The sequence below is a fragment of the Triturus cristatus genome, chromosome 1_2 (assembly GCF_964204655.1).
Source record: "Triturus cristatus chromosome 1_2, aTriCri1.1, whole genome shotgun sequence".
Lineage (NCBI taxonomy): Eukaryota > Metazoa > Chordata > Amphibia > Caudata > Salamandridae > Triturus > Triturus cristatus.
This window is the reverse complement of record NC_140580.1, coordinates 771,057,892-771,070,904: the sequence shown is the minus strand read 5'-3', so window position 1 is coordinate 771,070,904 and position 13,013 is coordinate 771,057,892. Positions and strand designations below refer to the sequence as shown.

At 43.1% G+C, this 13,013-nt stretch overlaps 1 protein-coding gene across 2 annotated transcripts in view; it reads right to left on the bottom strand.

Moving 5' to 3' along the window:
- Window positions 1-12,802, bottom strand: part of FRMPD2 (FERM and PDZ domain containing 2) — a 503,133-nt gene extending 490,331 nt beyond the window's left edge. For both annotated transcript variants that reach the window (XM_085608774.1, XM_085608775.1), the window contains exon 1: window positions 12,414-12,802. The gene's annotated coding sequence lies outside the window, so the exon portion shown is untranslated. The remainder of the gene's footprint in view (window positions 1-12,413) is intronic.
- Between the last annotated feature and the right edge of the window lie 211 nt (window positions 12,803-13,013).

Below are 13,013 nucleotides of genomic sequence, written 5' to 3'. Positions count from 1 at the left end.
ACTTTATCAAGGACTGAGCGCTCCATTTTGCTAAGATTCGGTGCCTCATCTTTGCCTCATGTTGTAAAACTGAGTGCTGAGCAAGCTGGCCACATTCCTTGCAGATGTGTTGCCTGGTCAGCATGGAGTTTGTCGTCAACATCGGGCCATTGCAGCTTGCCTTTGGGAAACGAGCGCTCCATTTTGCTAAGAATCGGTGCCTCATCTTTGCCTCATGTTGTAAAACAGTGAGTGCTGAGCAAGCTAGCCACATTCCTTGTAGATGTGTTGCCTGGTCAGCATGGAGTTTGTTGTCAACATCAGGGCAATGTCAGTTTGCCTTTGGGAAATGGAAACCTATGCTATGTTTCATCATCAGCTGTTCACCGCAACCCTGAGGTGAGGGGCCTGGCTGAGAGCAGGACTGCCACCTCTGTGTTCCTTTTCTTGCCATCAGACCACCGAGTCTGACTTGAATACATGAGGACATCCCAGCACAGCCCACTGCCACACTGCCTTCTGGCCCAGAGAAAAGGTAATGTGAAATCGAACCTGCGAGGTCCCGTGGCCGACCTGCGCACTCATGAGCGACTAAGTTTTTCTGAATGCCCCGGTCCCGAGGGACCCGTGCAAAACTTTTGTCTTGAGCCTCTTTGAGCACTGTTTTGGTCCAGCACAGCAAGAAAGTAACCATTAACCTTTCCTCCTCAGATATGAATAATTCCCCCCAATCTAGCATGGCCGCCAATAACCTTAAGATAGAGAGTGCTGCTTAAGCACTGTGTTTATTTTTATGCTTTTACAGTCATAATTTGAAAAGTACTAATTGGATCTTTGTCTTTTTGGCCTTGTCGCGTTCAGAAAAGAGTATACTATTTTTTTACCTCAGTGCGGAGTCTTTTGTGGTGTTTTCACTGAGTTACTGTACCTGCACAAATACTTTTCACATTACCTCTTATGTTAAGCCTGCCTGCTCTGTGCCAAGCTACCAGAGGGTGAGCACAGGTTTATAAAAGTGTTTGATTACTTACCCCAACTAGGAATGCGGTGCCTACTTGGACATGGTGCCTACCCCTGCCAACTAGAGACAACATTTCTAATACACCATAAAGAGGCAGTTCCTAGAGGCGGACCCAAAGGGACTGGTTACATGCACACTCCTCCTAGCTAGAGCACACAAGTGCAAAAAAGACCCTGACATGGTGCTTAGGAGGAAATCGAAGGTTTCCATGCAGAAAAAAGGAGCACTTCTATTCTATCACAGCACCCACATTATACGCAGGTTTTTCCATATATCTCAAACAGACATGGCTCTCAAAATGATGAAAACTTCTGGCAGCACAGGAAGTCCCACCGTGGGAGGTGATACTACTATAAAACACATGGTTCTGTGTTTCCTGTTCTTCTGCAACTCCTGCTACCACCAGAGATGCCAGGATTGGGACATGCTAGTTGCACCAAACTGCTAAGTAACTCCAAGCTTGTTTGCACTTATTGATTTCATGAAAGACTTTAGATAGACACCTTCATACTCAAAAAAAGTCTCAAAAGGAACAAAGTTTCACCTTCCTGCTATAAAGAAAGCTAAGCCACGTTTGACACCTAACAGATCAAGGCTACTGGCACTCAGAATGTATCACAATTGGACTTTGGAAATCAACTCCTTTTGTGCTGCTATAAACATCATTCAATCCTCTGAAAGTCACCATTCAGGCTATGTGCAAATTGTTATCATCCTCCTCAAAAAAGTATAATCGCGTGACCCCAGTTCTCTCGACCTTACATCGACCTCCATTGACAGTGGCGGCTGGCATCTATGGGGAAGAAGGGGCAGGCATGCGTGCAAACAAAATTAAGAAATTAAAAACTTACCACACATGTCCTCTGCTCCGGATCTCTTCTTCCGACTGCAGTGCACGCACCAGCCAACTCCCTTGCCCAGACCTGTCGTTGCTCACATACAGCATTAGAGCAGTGCCCTGGTTGGTGGAAGTGATCTCTCTCTGCGTTCCAGTGTAGGCCTGCACTTGCTCTGAACGCAACCCAGCTGTGCTGGGTTGAGAGGTTTAAAGTGTGCATGTCTGGCTGGCCGTCGCAAGACAGCCAGCTAAAGAGACATGTGCACTGTAAACAGTGCACAGGCAGACCTCTGCCCACCACTCCTCCCTGCTGTCACTCAGCAGGCTCCGCCGGTCCTGACACTCGGTTCATTACCATTTTATTTTTCATTCCGGGGACTTTGGGGGGCATTTAAGTTGGGTAACGCTCCTCCGCTCAAACGGAGGAGCGGCCCGTGTGTAAAATGTAATCTGTTGCTGTACCTGTACACATGCTTCCTGGTTACAAAGCACTACAGAAAACTCATACATAAATGAATAAGTAAACCACCAGATGCTGTTGAGTATAGAAGTTGCAAAATGCGCACTATCATCTTCCTGTACCATAAAACTGCAGTAAATAGCAAGGTAAGAATTAGCCTGATACCAGGTACCATGCCACGCAGACCTTGCTAACCTACCAATTTCAGCAAGGCAGAGTATCATGGAGGCAGAAGTAAGCAGTATATAATAAAATTATTATTCTGGATGAACCAAGCCATATCTGACACAGGTGACCCCAGGCACCACGGTAAATTCATGACAGCTGAAAGCATCACAATGTCTAATAAGTAAGGGGTTTTAGCCACAAACCTGCTTAGATGTTAAGAGAGAATCAGTCTTAGAGACACTCACGTCAAACTAATTATTACAAATATGGAGTAATCATTTTTGCAGTTTCTACTCTCAAACATTACTGAATGCTAATTACAAGGTATGGAACAGAAGAAGAACATATTTAATTGTAACCAAAAAATAAAGCCTTATCTGGGGACCATAGGCTCAGCTGTCCCACTGGCTGCATGCTGAGATGTATAAGCCTTTAGCCTGTTCTATGGACATGTCATTGCAGTTCCTACAAACGCCCTCAAACAGGGCAATGGTGACATACCTCTCCTTTCCAAATTGGACAGTGATCTGAGAAAAATATGTGAGGGGTTCTTTGACCAGTTCCCTTCTAGGGAAGTCCAAGACTTCAACAATATCAAAAGGACGATAATGGCAAATGATACTCCATCCATCTCCTGAGAAGAGAGTGCCCCAACCGGCAAAGCAAAATTACCTTTTCCTATACAAATCCTGAGGGTTGCTACAGATGCAGTTACCTCTCAAACATCAAATAAAGTATATTAGCAATAGGGTAAAGGGTAAACCTGCAAACCATGACCACTGTTGCCATTCTGCCTAAAAATCAACACAAAGGTCTGTCCTTTCACACTGTAGAGGGTGGTTTGACCAACACCTCCCATGGAATTCACTCCTTCATCTCTGACACCAATGAAGGGATTTTCTCTGGAAACGAGACTGTGGGATGATGGGGTGGGTTGGCATACTGGAAGACCCTTACCACCCTAAAGAACAAAAAATAGAGGTAGAAAGCTAAAGGGGAATTCTGTTTCATCGTTTGATCAAGTCTTTTGAATATACTTGCTATACCCACACCAGGGTCATCCTGAAACTGGCCATGGTCGGACACATATGTGCTATGAAAATGCTTGTTTGCAATCAATAGCTGATGACCAGAAGCAGTTAAAACTAAATAGCATTAAATGGAAATCCTAACTATCATTCTACTGGCTAATAGAGCGGGACCATCAGCCTTCCCCTTCAAATTCTATTATATATTAAAATCTTCTTCCATTGCCTTTGTCCACCCAGATGGCTATTCTCATTCCTGCGATTTCAGCAAGAGCTTCCAAGCTACTATTGTGCTTGTGCGTTCTCATCTGTGCTATGGTGATAAAATCTAGGTTCATTGGAATACCTTTTTTACAGACTCCAGTGGCTTCAGAACTAATCTGCAAAACTCGTTCTTCATCTCCAACCATGTAGTCCCATCTTCCTAGCTTTTCTAGCATCCAAACGGCTGATAATGACCCAGTAGATGTCCATCAAGCCACACTGCCCTGAATATCGAGCCCTCTATGAAACTGCTCCAATGTACCTACACCAGACGCTGCAGTGCTATAAGGACAGGCGTAGCCTTTGCTGGAAGACCCATTTCCAGATCGAGTTCCTTTAACCGTACAAATCACATCTGGGAAGCTCATCATTCTCTGTTCAAGTTACAAAATTACAAAACTCTTGGAGTGATCCCAAACAAAATCTTAGAACACCTACCAATGAAGAGCAACAGCAAATTATATTGAGTCTCTATCCTGTCATCAAAACTTGATGTAACATTGTCCAATAGAAGATCTGTAAAATCTCCATCAACATCATGGGTCCATATCCACACATAGCCACTCCTCTGCATAACTCTCCTAGATGCCAACTTGTACTAGACCACTAGTTTCATTGAGGTGAGTAGGTGTTAATGTGTGAAGAGTCTGCAATATAACAGTGTTCCTGTGGCACTGGCATGTACAGTTGCTGCTTCAAAGCCACTGTGATATAATCAGTGTATTTCGCCTCCCCTCAAACTCCAGACCAAACTCTTTACACATAAAATAAGATAATTTAGATAAGATAAAGTCCACTTATTCTGGCCACATTCAAACATGCAACATATCAGCTTCAAATACCCTAAAAGAACAAAGCGCAACAAGGCTATATTATTAGCAGCCTTACTCTGTGCAAATCCCAGTGACAATGACAACCCCACACAGCCATCTTATTCTCCTCGTGGTTCTGTCTGATTTTTCCTGCATCTTTCTCAAACATGTTTTCCAATTTTCAGTACAGTTTCTTTTTGCCAGGATCTCATTGGAGTGTTTAGATTCTTGGTTGTTTTGGGCAGGTACGCATCGCACAGTGACAGTCGGTCTCCAGTGTCTTGCTGTACGATATTCCTTTATTTTCATCTATTTAGCTTCTATGTTTCAGACTAGTTTCCCTCACAAATATCACTTGAAAACTTCACATACTGGTTAGGGTTAACTGGTGTTTATATGGCGTTTCCAATAGATTTAATGTTCTTTCTACTTAATATGGCGGCGTCAGTGCTCTTCCATCACATAATTATACTGTGGAATGGAAATCCCTCCACCTTATAATTCCCAGTCTTCTTGAATCACTACAAAGTTCTGAAATACTGTATCGTTCTGTGAATTTAATAGCATTTTTCTTAACATTGTTCACACTAGACACAAATGCTAGTAATTTGCCTCTGTATACAACACAGTTGCCATGGGAGCACGGAAAGCAAACATGGTCAAAATGTTTGACATTACGAGCTGTTCCAAAGTGCTAATTATTCTCCATATAACAAAAGGAGGCTATGATAGTGTTAAGTTATACATTTCTCATGTTATGAGTATTTGATGAGTATTTGATGAGTATTTGAAATGTGATTGTGATTTTCATTTATGTAAAGGTAATTCTGTAAACCATTGATTAAGAGTGGCCCGCAGGGAAAGGGGCTATTTACAGCACTTGATATAACTCTCCAGGGTTCAGAATTTATCATATGAGATACATCGCCTCTATTCTGAGTTTTTAGGGGAAAGCATTCGGGTTTTGATGCTTACTACACCGGTATCCACCGGACACAATGAACACCATACTCTTTCCCCCTATTAAATTAGAGCATGTTTGACCTGCGAAATTTAACGAAGGCTGAGGAACATATCACACCTGGTAATTACCAAATACTGTAAACTGCAAAACAGGGGTTTGCACATTGGTTGGAAAACTATGGCCCACACATAATCAGAGCCCTAGAATGGCCCCAATTAGGTTGCTTTTGACATCCTTTTCTTGAACCCCGAAATTCTATATATCTCAGAGGAAAATTCCTTGAACCACCGCACACTCTGAGTTACTAGGGGGACGATTCCTTAGGCTCCTAATACCTTGCAGGTGAAAGAGTTTAATGTGTACACCATAAAAACACAAAGCTCTGAAGGAAAAATGAGTGAAACAGGTTTCATACGAGGGCAAAGCCAGTACTCTAGAAATAGCCCATGTAAGAAACTGTGGTTTTGCTTAAATCACAGAACTTACAAACCCATGTTCAAAAGTCCACTGATGTCCAGTCACCCACATACCCCAAAAGAAATAGATACAGAGAGACTCAAGAAACTCACTGCCGTCTGTGTCACTGTCATCCTTTAGGACACAGATGTTATTCACCAGCTGGGACTTGTGGGCACATTCATGTGTAGAGAAAAGCAAAACCGCACAACTTAAAATCCTCTTGGCTAACACTTCGAGGCTGCCTGAAGGCGTTCAATGTGAACAGGCTGGAGTTACACAGTTGGGACACAGCAGCTGGAATAGATACACAGCTGAATTGTTCATAATCAAATATTGGTAATACTGGTTGGTTTTATTATGTAATTAAGTTTTGAAATGACTGAGCGGACGCTGGTTTCATTGAACTATATAGCATTTGTCAATAAATTAAAGTGCTTCAATAAGATTATATCTAAGTGCGGGATTTCATAAACTCCCTGTGGTCAGGCTGTGCTCATTAGGGGCCTTCCAGCAGCACAGCTCCTGGCATCAAAGAGCACAAGCAGACCTCAAATCAGGCCCTGCTGGTACTGAGGAGACTGGGACCCAGTGGATCAGGAGGGGTTCCCTGGGAGTCTGATTGCACATGTAGGGAGTGGGGGGGGGGCTCAGGAGATGATACTGACTGCCCTGCCTTTTAAAACACCAGGGGATGGATAACGTTAATTAGTTTTGTCAGCGGTATTGTATTGTAATGGCATTTATACGGCCTTCATACCCCTGTATTCAGGACTGTCAATAACGTGATCATAGATACTGACGTTAGCATTAAATTGCACCTTATCGTGTATTATTTGTCGTTAGTAATGGTAGTTCATTAAATAACGTTTTCCACAAATTGTGGATTGCAAACTTCTACTCATAGAACAATTGATTCCCAATCAAAAGATACAAGATTAAAAGCAAAAAAGAAGATATAAAGACTCATATTGAGTAATACTTCTGAAATCTACAAATTCATAAGGCCTTCCAAATTCCATTTAGAAAACAGAACTGCCCATCTCATGTTCCTCCACAGAATTTTAAAAAGTAAATGTGCTCAATCTGTAAAAATAGTTGGCACAAATAGAAGGAACAAAATAAGCATAAAACAAAAAGATTCAACAGGCAAGAAATGCTCAATACAGAACAATGCAGGTTCAGAAATGTAGGGGGAGGCAGGGAATAAAAAAACATCTCAGCTGCATAAAGATTTTAAGTCACCTACCTACTTAAAAGTTATAACACATTTTAAAAATGCATGAATGTAAAATGGACTCAGGTGCAACCGTTACCATGGCACCATGTGGTAAAATACCTGACTAAAAGTAAAAGAGTGGATGGGGGTTGAAACGGTGATTACTCCTCCACGTGGTAAAATGCCACAGAGATGGTGCCTGATGTGTGAACCGTCCCCATCTGCAATTTACTGTCCCTCAGCCTCCTGCATTGCTTGGTGGGGGGCATTAGTAGGAAGGCAGGTTTGTTGTTTATTTGGTTGCTTCACATAGACTTAGCAATAGAAGCATATTTTTCTGTTATTCTTGAGGGTTGTTTTATAGCATCACATTGCTCGTGCCACCGAGCAGTAGTTTAGCGCTGATAGGCATCGTGCAGCTTATAGTGTGCAATAGAGAGCTACACATTATACCATACCTTTATTCAGGTTCAAGACAACGGGAGAGCAGTGTGGTGTGTGTTTATAGAAACGTTTTCCTCTGAGCATCAGACACATATTCCTTTCTGGTAGTTAATGATGGCTTCTCATTGGGTGTAGAGTGTGAAAAGTCTTTGTGGGGAACAGGGGAAAATACGTGATCGTTGATTATATTCCCAGAAGACTTACCCTATTGCCAAGCCATGTGGTGCACTGTCACAACATCCAATTTATTGCATTAATATATTCATTCATAGAAGCCATGACATTGGCACAAGTGACCATCTAGGATATCACTACATTTGCATCACAACATCAACACATTGACTCTGATGGAGTTTTGAGGGTCAGATAAAAGTTGCAAATAGGGTAAGCAATAGGATGAGGGTAGAAGCAGTAATGTGGCGTTGGGATGTCGGTTATGGTTGGAAGGTATTCTTTCAGTTGGGGTTGGGTTTATTATCAGGGGAATGTTAGGTTTTCGAGTTACATTTAGTGTTAGCTTTAGGGTTAAAGTGCATGTAAATGTAGGATTAGCAGTATTATGATTAGGTTTAGGATCAGGAATAACCAAAACTCCAATGTGGAAAGTGTTGGGGAATGCAGTCAAAGCCTCTGAGAAAAAAACACATTTCCTTATTGTTTTTGGTGGTCTGTACCGGAGGACCGTTTATGCTATTTTAGCCAAAGAGAATTCTTCTGAATGCCTTTACTAAAGAACAAGAGCCATAGTTTGCTGTCTCCCACGGTTGGCCTCCTTTCTTTCTAACTTCCCATTTAAACTCAAACGCTTAATCCTCTTGTTGAACTCAAAACAGATCTACTTTGGATACCCCCAGGAATCCTATGGTCCACAACTTGCTTCAATGTATACTGAACAAATCCATCTCAAGATCACAGGACACCCCAACCTACATTCTAACTCCTACACTAATGACACCCATGTGTACCTCCACGTCGCAGGCAAGCACAGCCAATTAGGATCGACATCTTGGAGTAATCCATGCCAATAACTGTTAACATTCCTAAGAGTGTGACAATGCAGTGGGGAAGAACAGGGGAATGTTGTGGCACACCGAATGGAAATAACCAGCAAACAGAATTTAGCTTGCAACCAATTGACTCGTGGATGTCCATTAAATTCCTCTAGCTCAATGGTGCAAAAAAAGGGCAGCCACTAATCAACTCCAAGCAAAACCTGGGCCCACAACTACTTATCTAACATTAAAATAAGAGCTAGACCATCAAGCCAAAAGCTAAATACATATGCATGGGTGTAACCCTGGACACCACACCAGACAAAAAACAGAGAACCTGACAGTACCTATGGACTCTATGAAGAGAAAGCCTGAGGGCAATACTGAAGACCACACTGTGTTTCAAATCCCGAAACCATGGGGTAATAATGAACTGCAGGCCTTGCTCAAACATAGAACCTTAGCAGCAATCCTTATCTAGGGGAATAGAGATCCTGGAATAAAATTCATGGACTTCATGATGAAGCTTGATGCGCACATCAAATGTGTGGTTATCTCCTGCCACCACTAATGGCTAAAAACATGAACCTGGATGGATTTCACCACTCTTTCACCCAATACCACATCTCTCACATTTACCCTGGACATCCGCCATATCCTCATGGAAAAAAAATGCAAGAAAACTAAGACTTCTGGTGCCAGACGCTGCGATCGTGATTGGCAGACAGCGGACTCGCTGTGTAAGACAAGCCCTCTCATTGGCCTCATCTCATGGTCCCCACTCTGGACCATTTGTGACCTAGAAACCCTCACGTCTTCACTACAGCCGGTACGGAAGTATAACCAGTATTGAGTGAAGCCCATACTTTGGCTCCACCTCTTGGTCTAAATTCCGGACCCCTCATATATTTGGACTACACCCACTTTCTTTAACCAGCCGGGACAGAAGAACCCCCGGCAGATAGAATTAAGATCTCTCTTTGGCATTGCCTTAAACCCTGAAGAAGTCTTAGGGTACTTCCCCATATGAAACACGTGTTGGCTGGGCAACCGTTCAGGAATAAAAGAAGAACATAATACTCATGATTGTTCGTCGTGTTTTTATTCTATTTTTTTTAACATTGAATGTTCCATCATATATTCTTAAGACAAGGAGTAATTACTCTGCACTCGACTTTGAAGTGTGCACAGGCTTGCAGCAATCTCTCACATTTACCCTGGACATCCACCACATCCTCATGGAAAACAAATCCAAGAAAAACTAAGACAGCCTGGAGCTAGCTCTCTATATCAAAGAGAGCGAAACCAATCCTCCCAGAAAGTGACTTTGGACAGCTGGTCATGATGTTGTATACTCTTGCATCTTCATGGTGGCAAGACCCTGTGTAACAGACTCTCGGACTCTATACTGGCCACCCTTAATGCATCTTTAAGGTCACATCATGCCTCATCAAGAGACATTATATCACCACATCATCCCCACCCTAATGGAATTGTACTGGCTCTCTTTGGTGGCTTGTATCATCTTCCATGCACCTGCATCATCTGCACAGTAATCAAGACTGGCATCTCTGCCTACTTGGATGAAAACTCTCCATCTCTGATGGCTCTCGGAGCACCCAAAGCCAGCACAGCATCAGATGTAGACAAGGAAGTGTAACATAAGAAAAACAAAGAAAGAGACCTTCTCTGTCTATAAACCTAAGATATTGAACAACATTACCGTATCAAACAAGAACACCCAAACCCTGCCCTAATTTAGATAGGAGATGAAGACACACCTCTTTAAAAAATACTATATTGTTTAACTTTATTTAAACAACATCGTGATGAAGTAACAGGCCACTTTTGTTCTCAAAACCAAGCTACCCTTACAAACAGTTGCTGACTGCATCTTTGCCTTTGACTGTGTACAATGAGCCACTGCTTCGGGCTAGGTTCGCAATGTACAAGTTTTACATACAAACATTCACTCTGTAGTTCTCACCGTTTATCCCGTGGTTGCCAGATTTAATGTAATCTTGCATTTTGACTATTCCGATCCCCTCAACATGGAACCACCATTATGGTGGTTTTAACATCTAGACCACGATTGTCTAAGTGAAATAAACCTTGCTGGGCCATCTCTTGTTCCTCTGCAGCAAGATGAAACAATATTCTCAAGGGTTCACAGTCCACTCCACCAACCCAAAACATTCATCGATAAACATCCCGTAACTATTTAGAGAACCAAAGGAGGATGTAACATTGGGTGAATATTGACTGCAGAATATTGGGGGCACACTATCAAGGACAATATACCAAAAACAAATCAATAGGTAAATGTTGATTTTCTATACCTAACTCCACATCCATGTACCTATGCAAAACATGTATTATCAAGGTATGTATATGTGGAGTTAGGAATAGAAAATCTATACTTACTCTATATGCCCTCACCTTTCAATATTTTCTCCCTTGAGATTCTGTCCTCAATATTCTTGTTCCGTGATACTTTGGGGGTAGATATTCATTCATACAATTGTAACGTTGCAGGCTGATGCCCCCAAGAGCAGAACAAGTGCCCGTCAACTTCTGCTCAGAACCCAGGTGTCCCCTGACCTTCAGATGGTGGCTTATCACTCACCCGCTCTTAAACCTTTGGCGGGTCCAGGATGCACCCACGCAAGATTTGCTACACAGTGTCAAGTTAAATGAGTTCTTCACCATTCCTGCACCAAAGGTATCAATCCAGCGTGAGTGGCAACCACTACCTCCTTTTGCTTCCAACATAGACACTTGCCCTTATGCAACCATGTTTTTGTGCCTGGACTGTGGATGTACAAATACAACTATTACCCTATAAAACAATGAAGAACAAACAATGCATGCTTCGTGTAACTGTCCACCTATGTTCTTGGGGGCAGCTTGGTGGTCTTTTTGCAACATGGCAATTGAAAAATAAACATTTCTGGCAGATACACCGGTCACAGCACTTCTTATAAAGAAAAGGCTAATAGCTTGCACGCAACTGCACAAACTGGATCGAGGCCTCTAATCTCTATCTAAGCTAACCCTGTTATCCAGGCTTTAACCTGAAGGCCTTCACTTCTGAGAACAAAAAAATCCAAGTGAGTATTTTTACTTTCTGAGTAGAAAGGGTTATGCATACTTGACGTTTACATTGTTATGATGTTTATTTTCTTGTTTGTGGGAAATTGACATGGTCCCAGAAATGGGCACAAGAACCAAACAACAGCTGGACGGAAAAAACACACAAGAATGCAATGTTAATTTGTAGTTATAATGAATCAAAGTAAGGGTGTTTGTTAGAGAGCAACATGCACCCTGACTATGAATATTGAAGTAGGGTCCAAATATTAATTACTCATTTCCAGACGTATTTCCGTAGAGCAGATGCCTTAGAATAAATGTAAACACATGCTTCTCGAACATTTCCTGTTTACTGTCAGTTGCCTACCGCTAAAACTAGTCTAGTTATCGGTGTGGGAAGAAGGAATCCCCTGGAAGGAGATGTATTGCTTCAAAACAAAAACAAGCCTCGGCTCTTTGGAGGGACATGGAGATTAACGTGACCCCTGGATAATCCCGGAGGCTACACCTTGCCTCTAAACCTCTCCAACACTTTACTTAATCTCCCACGCCAGCAAGGCGCCGGATTGCAAGGAAATAATGTTTTAAGCAGCAAAATATAATTTAAAAAGTATACCTCTAAATCAGTGAGTAGTTGAGCCTTCAGTAGTTACCAATACAATATCTTGCACTTACTCTGAAGAGAGCGGTTCAGTAAAACCCAGAGAGGACGTTCAGACGGGACTCTGGGAGTCGCTCTGTTTACGGGGTCATCATCCCACAGTTCCTGCTGCTGTCAGATTCTGTTCTGGGAAGAAGTGTTCGCAGATTCATATTCCGAGGCTTTCTGTGGCTTCGCAGCGCCACTCCTCGCGCCGCCCGCCGCGTCCCTCGCGCTGCCCGCCGCCCGTCGAGTCCCTCGCGCTGCCCGCCGTGTCACACGCGCAGCGTGCAGGTGTCTTTGTTTGCACTCGGTAACCAAGCACTCCGGCCCAGGAATGCCGCCGAAGTTCAGCCACTTGGCGTCCGCGCTTTACCGGCGAACCAGAAATCCCAGGCTGCCGGTGGCTCTAAGGAGGTCAGGCCGGAAACTTCCCTCGCTTTTCCCCACAAAATGTCGGTGTTGTGCGTCTGCCATTGGCAGAGAGCACCATCCTCACCTCGACTCTTCGGTGCAGAAATAGCTCGAGGATTACCTGACGCAGAGCGTGTCCTTAGAGCCAAAGCTGACATAAGATTTACAGAGGGTGGGGGCCTGGTGCGACCGTCCCACACACGAGAGCAAGAGGCCGGCGA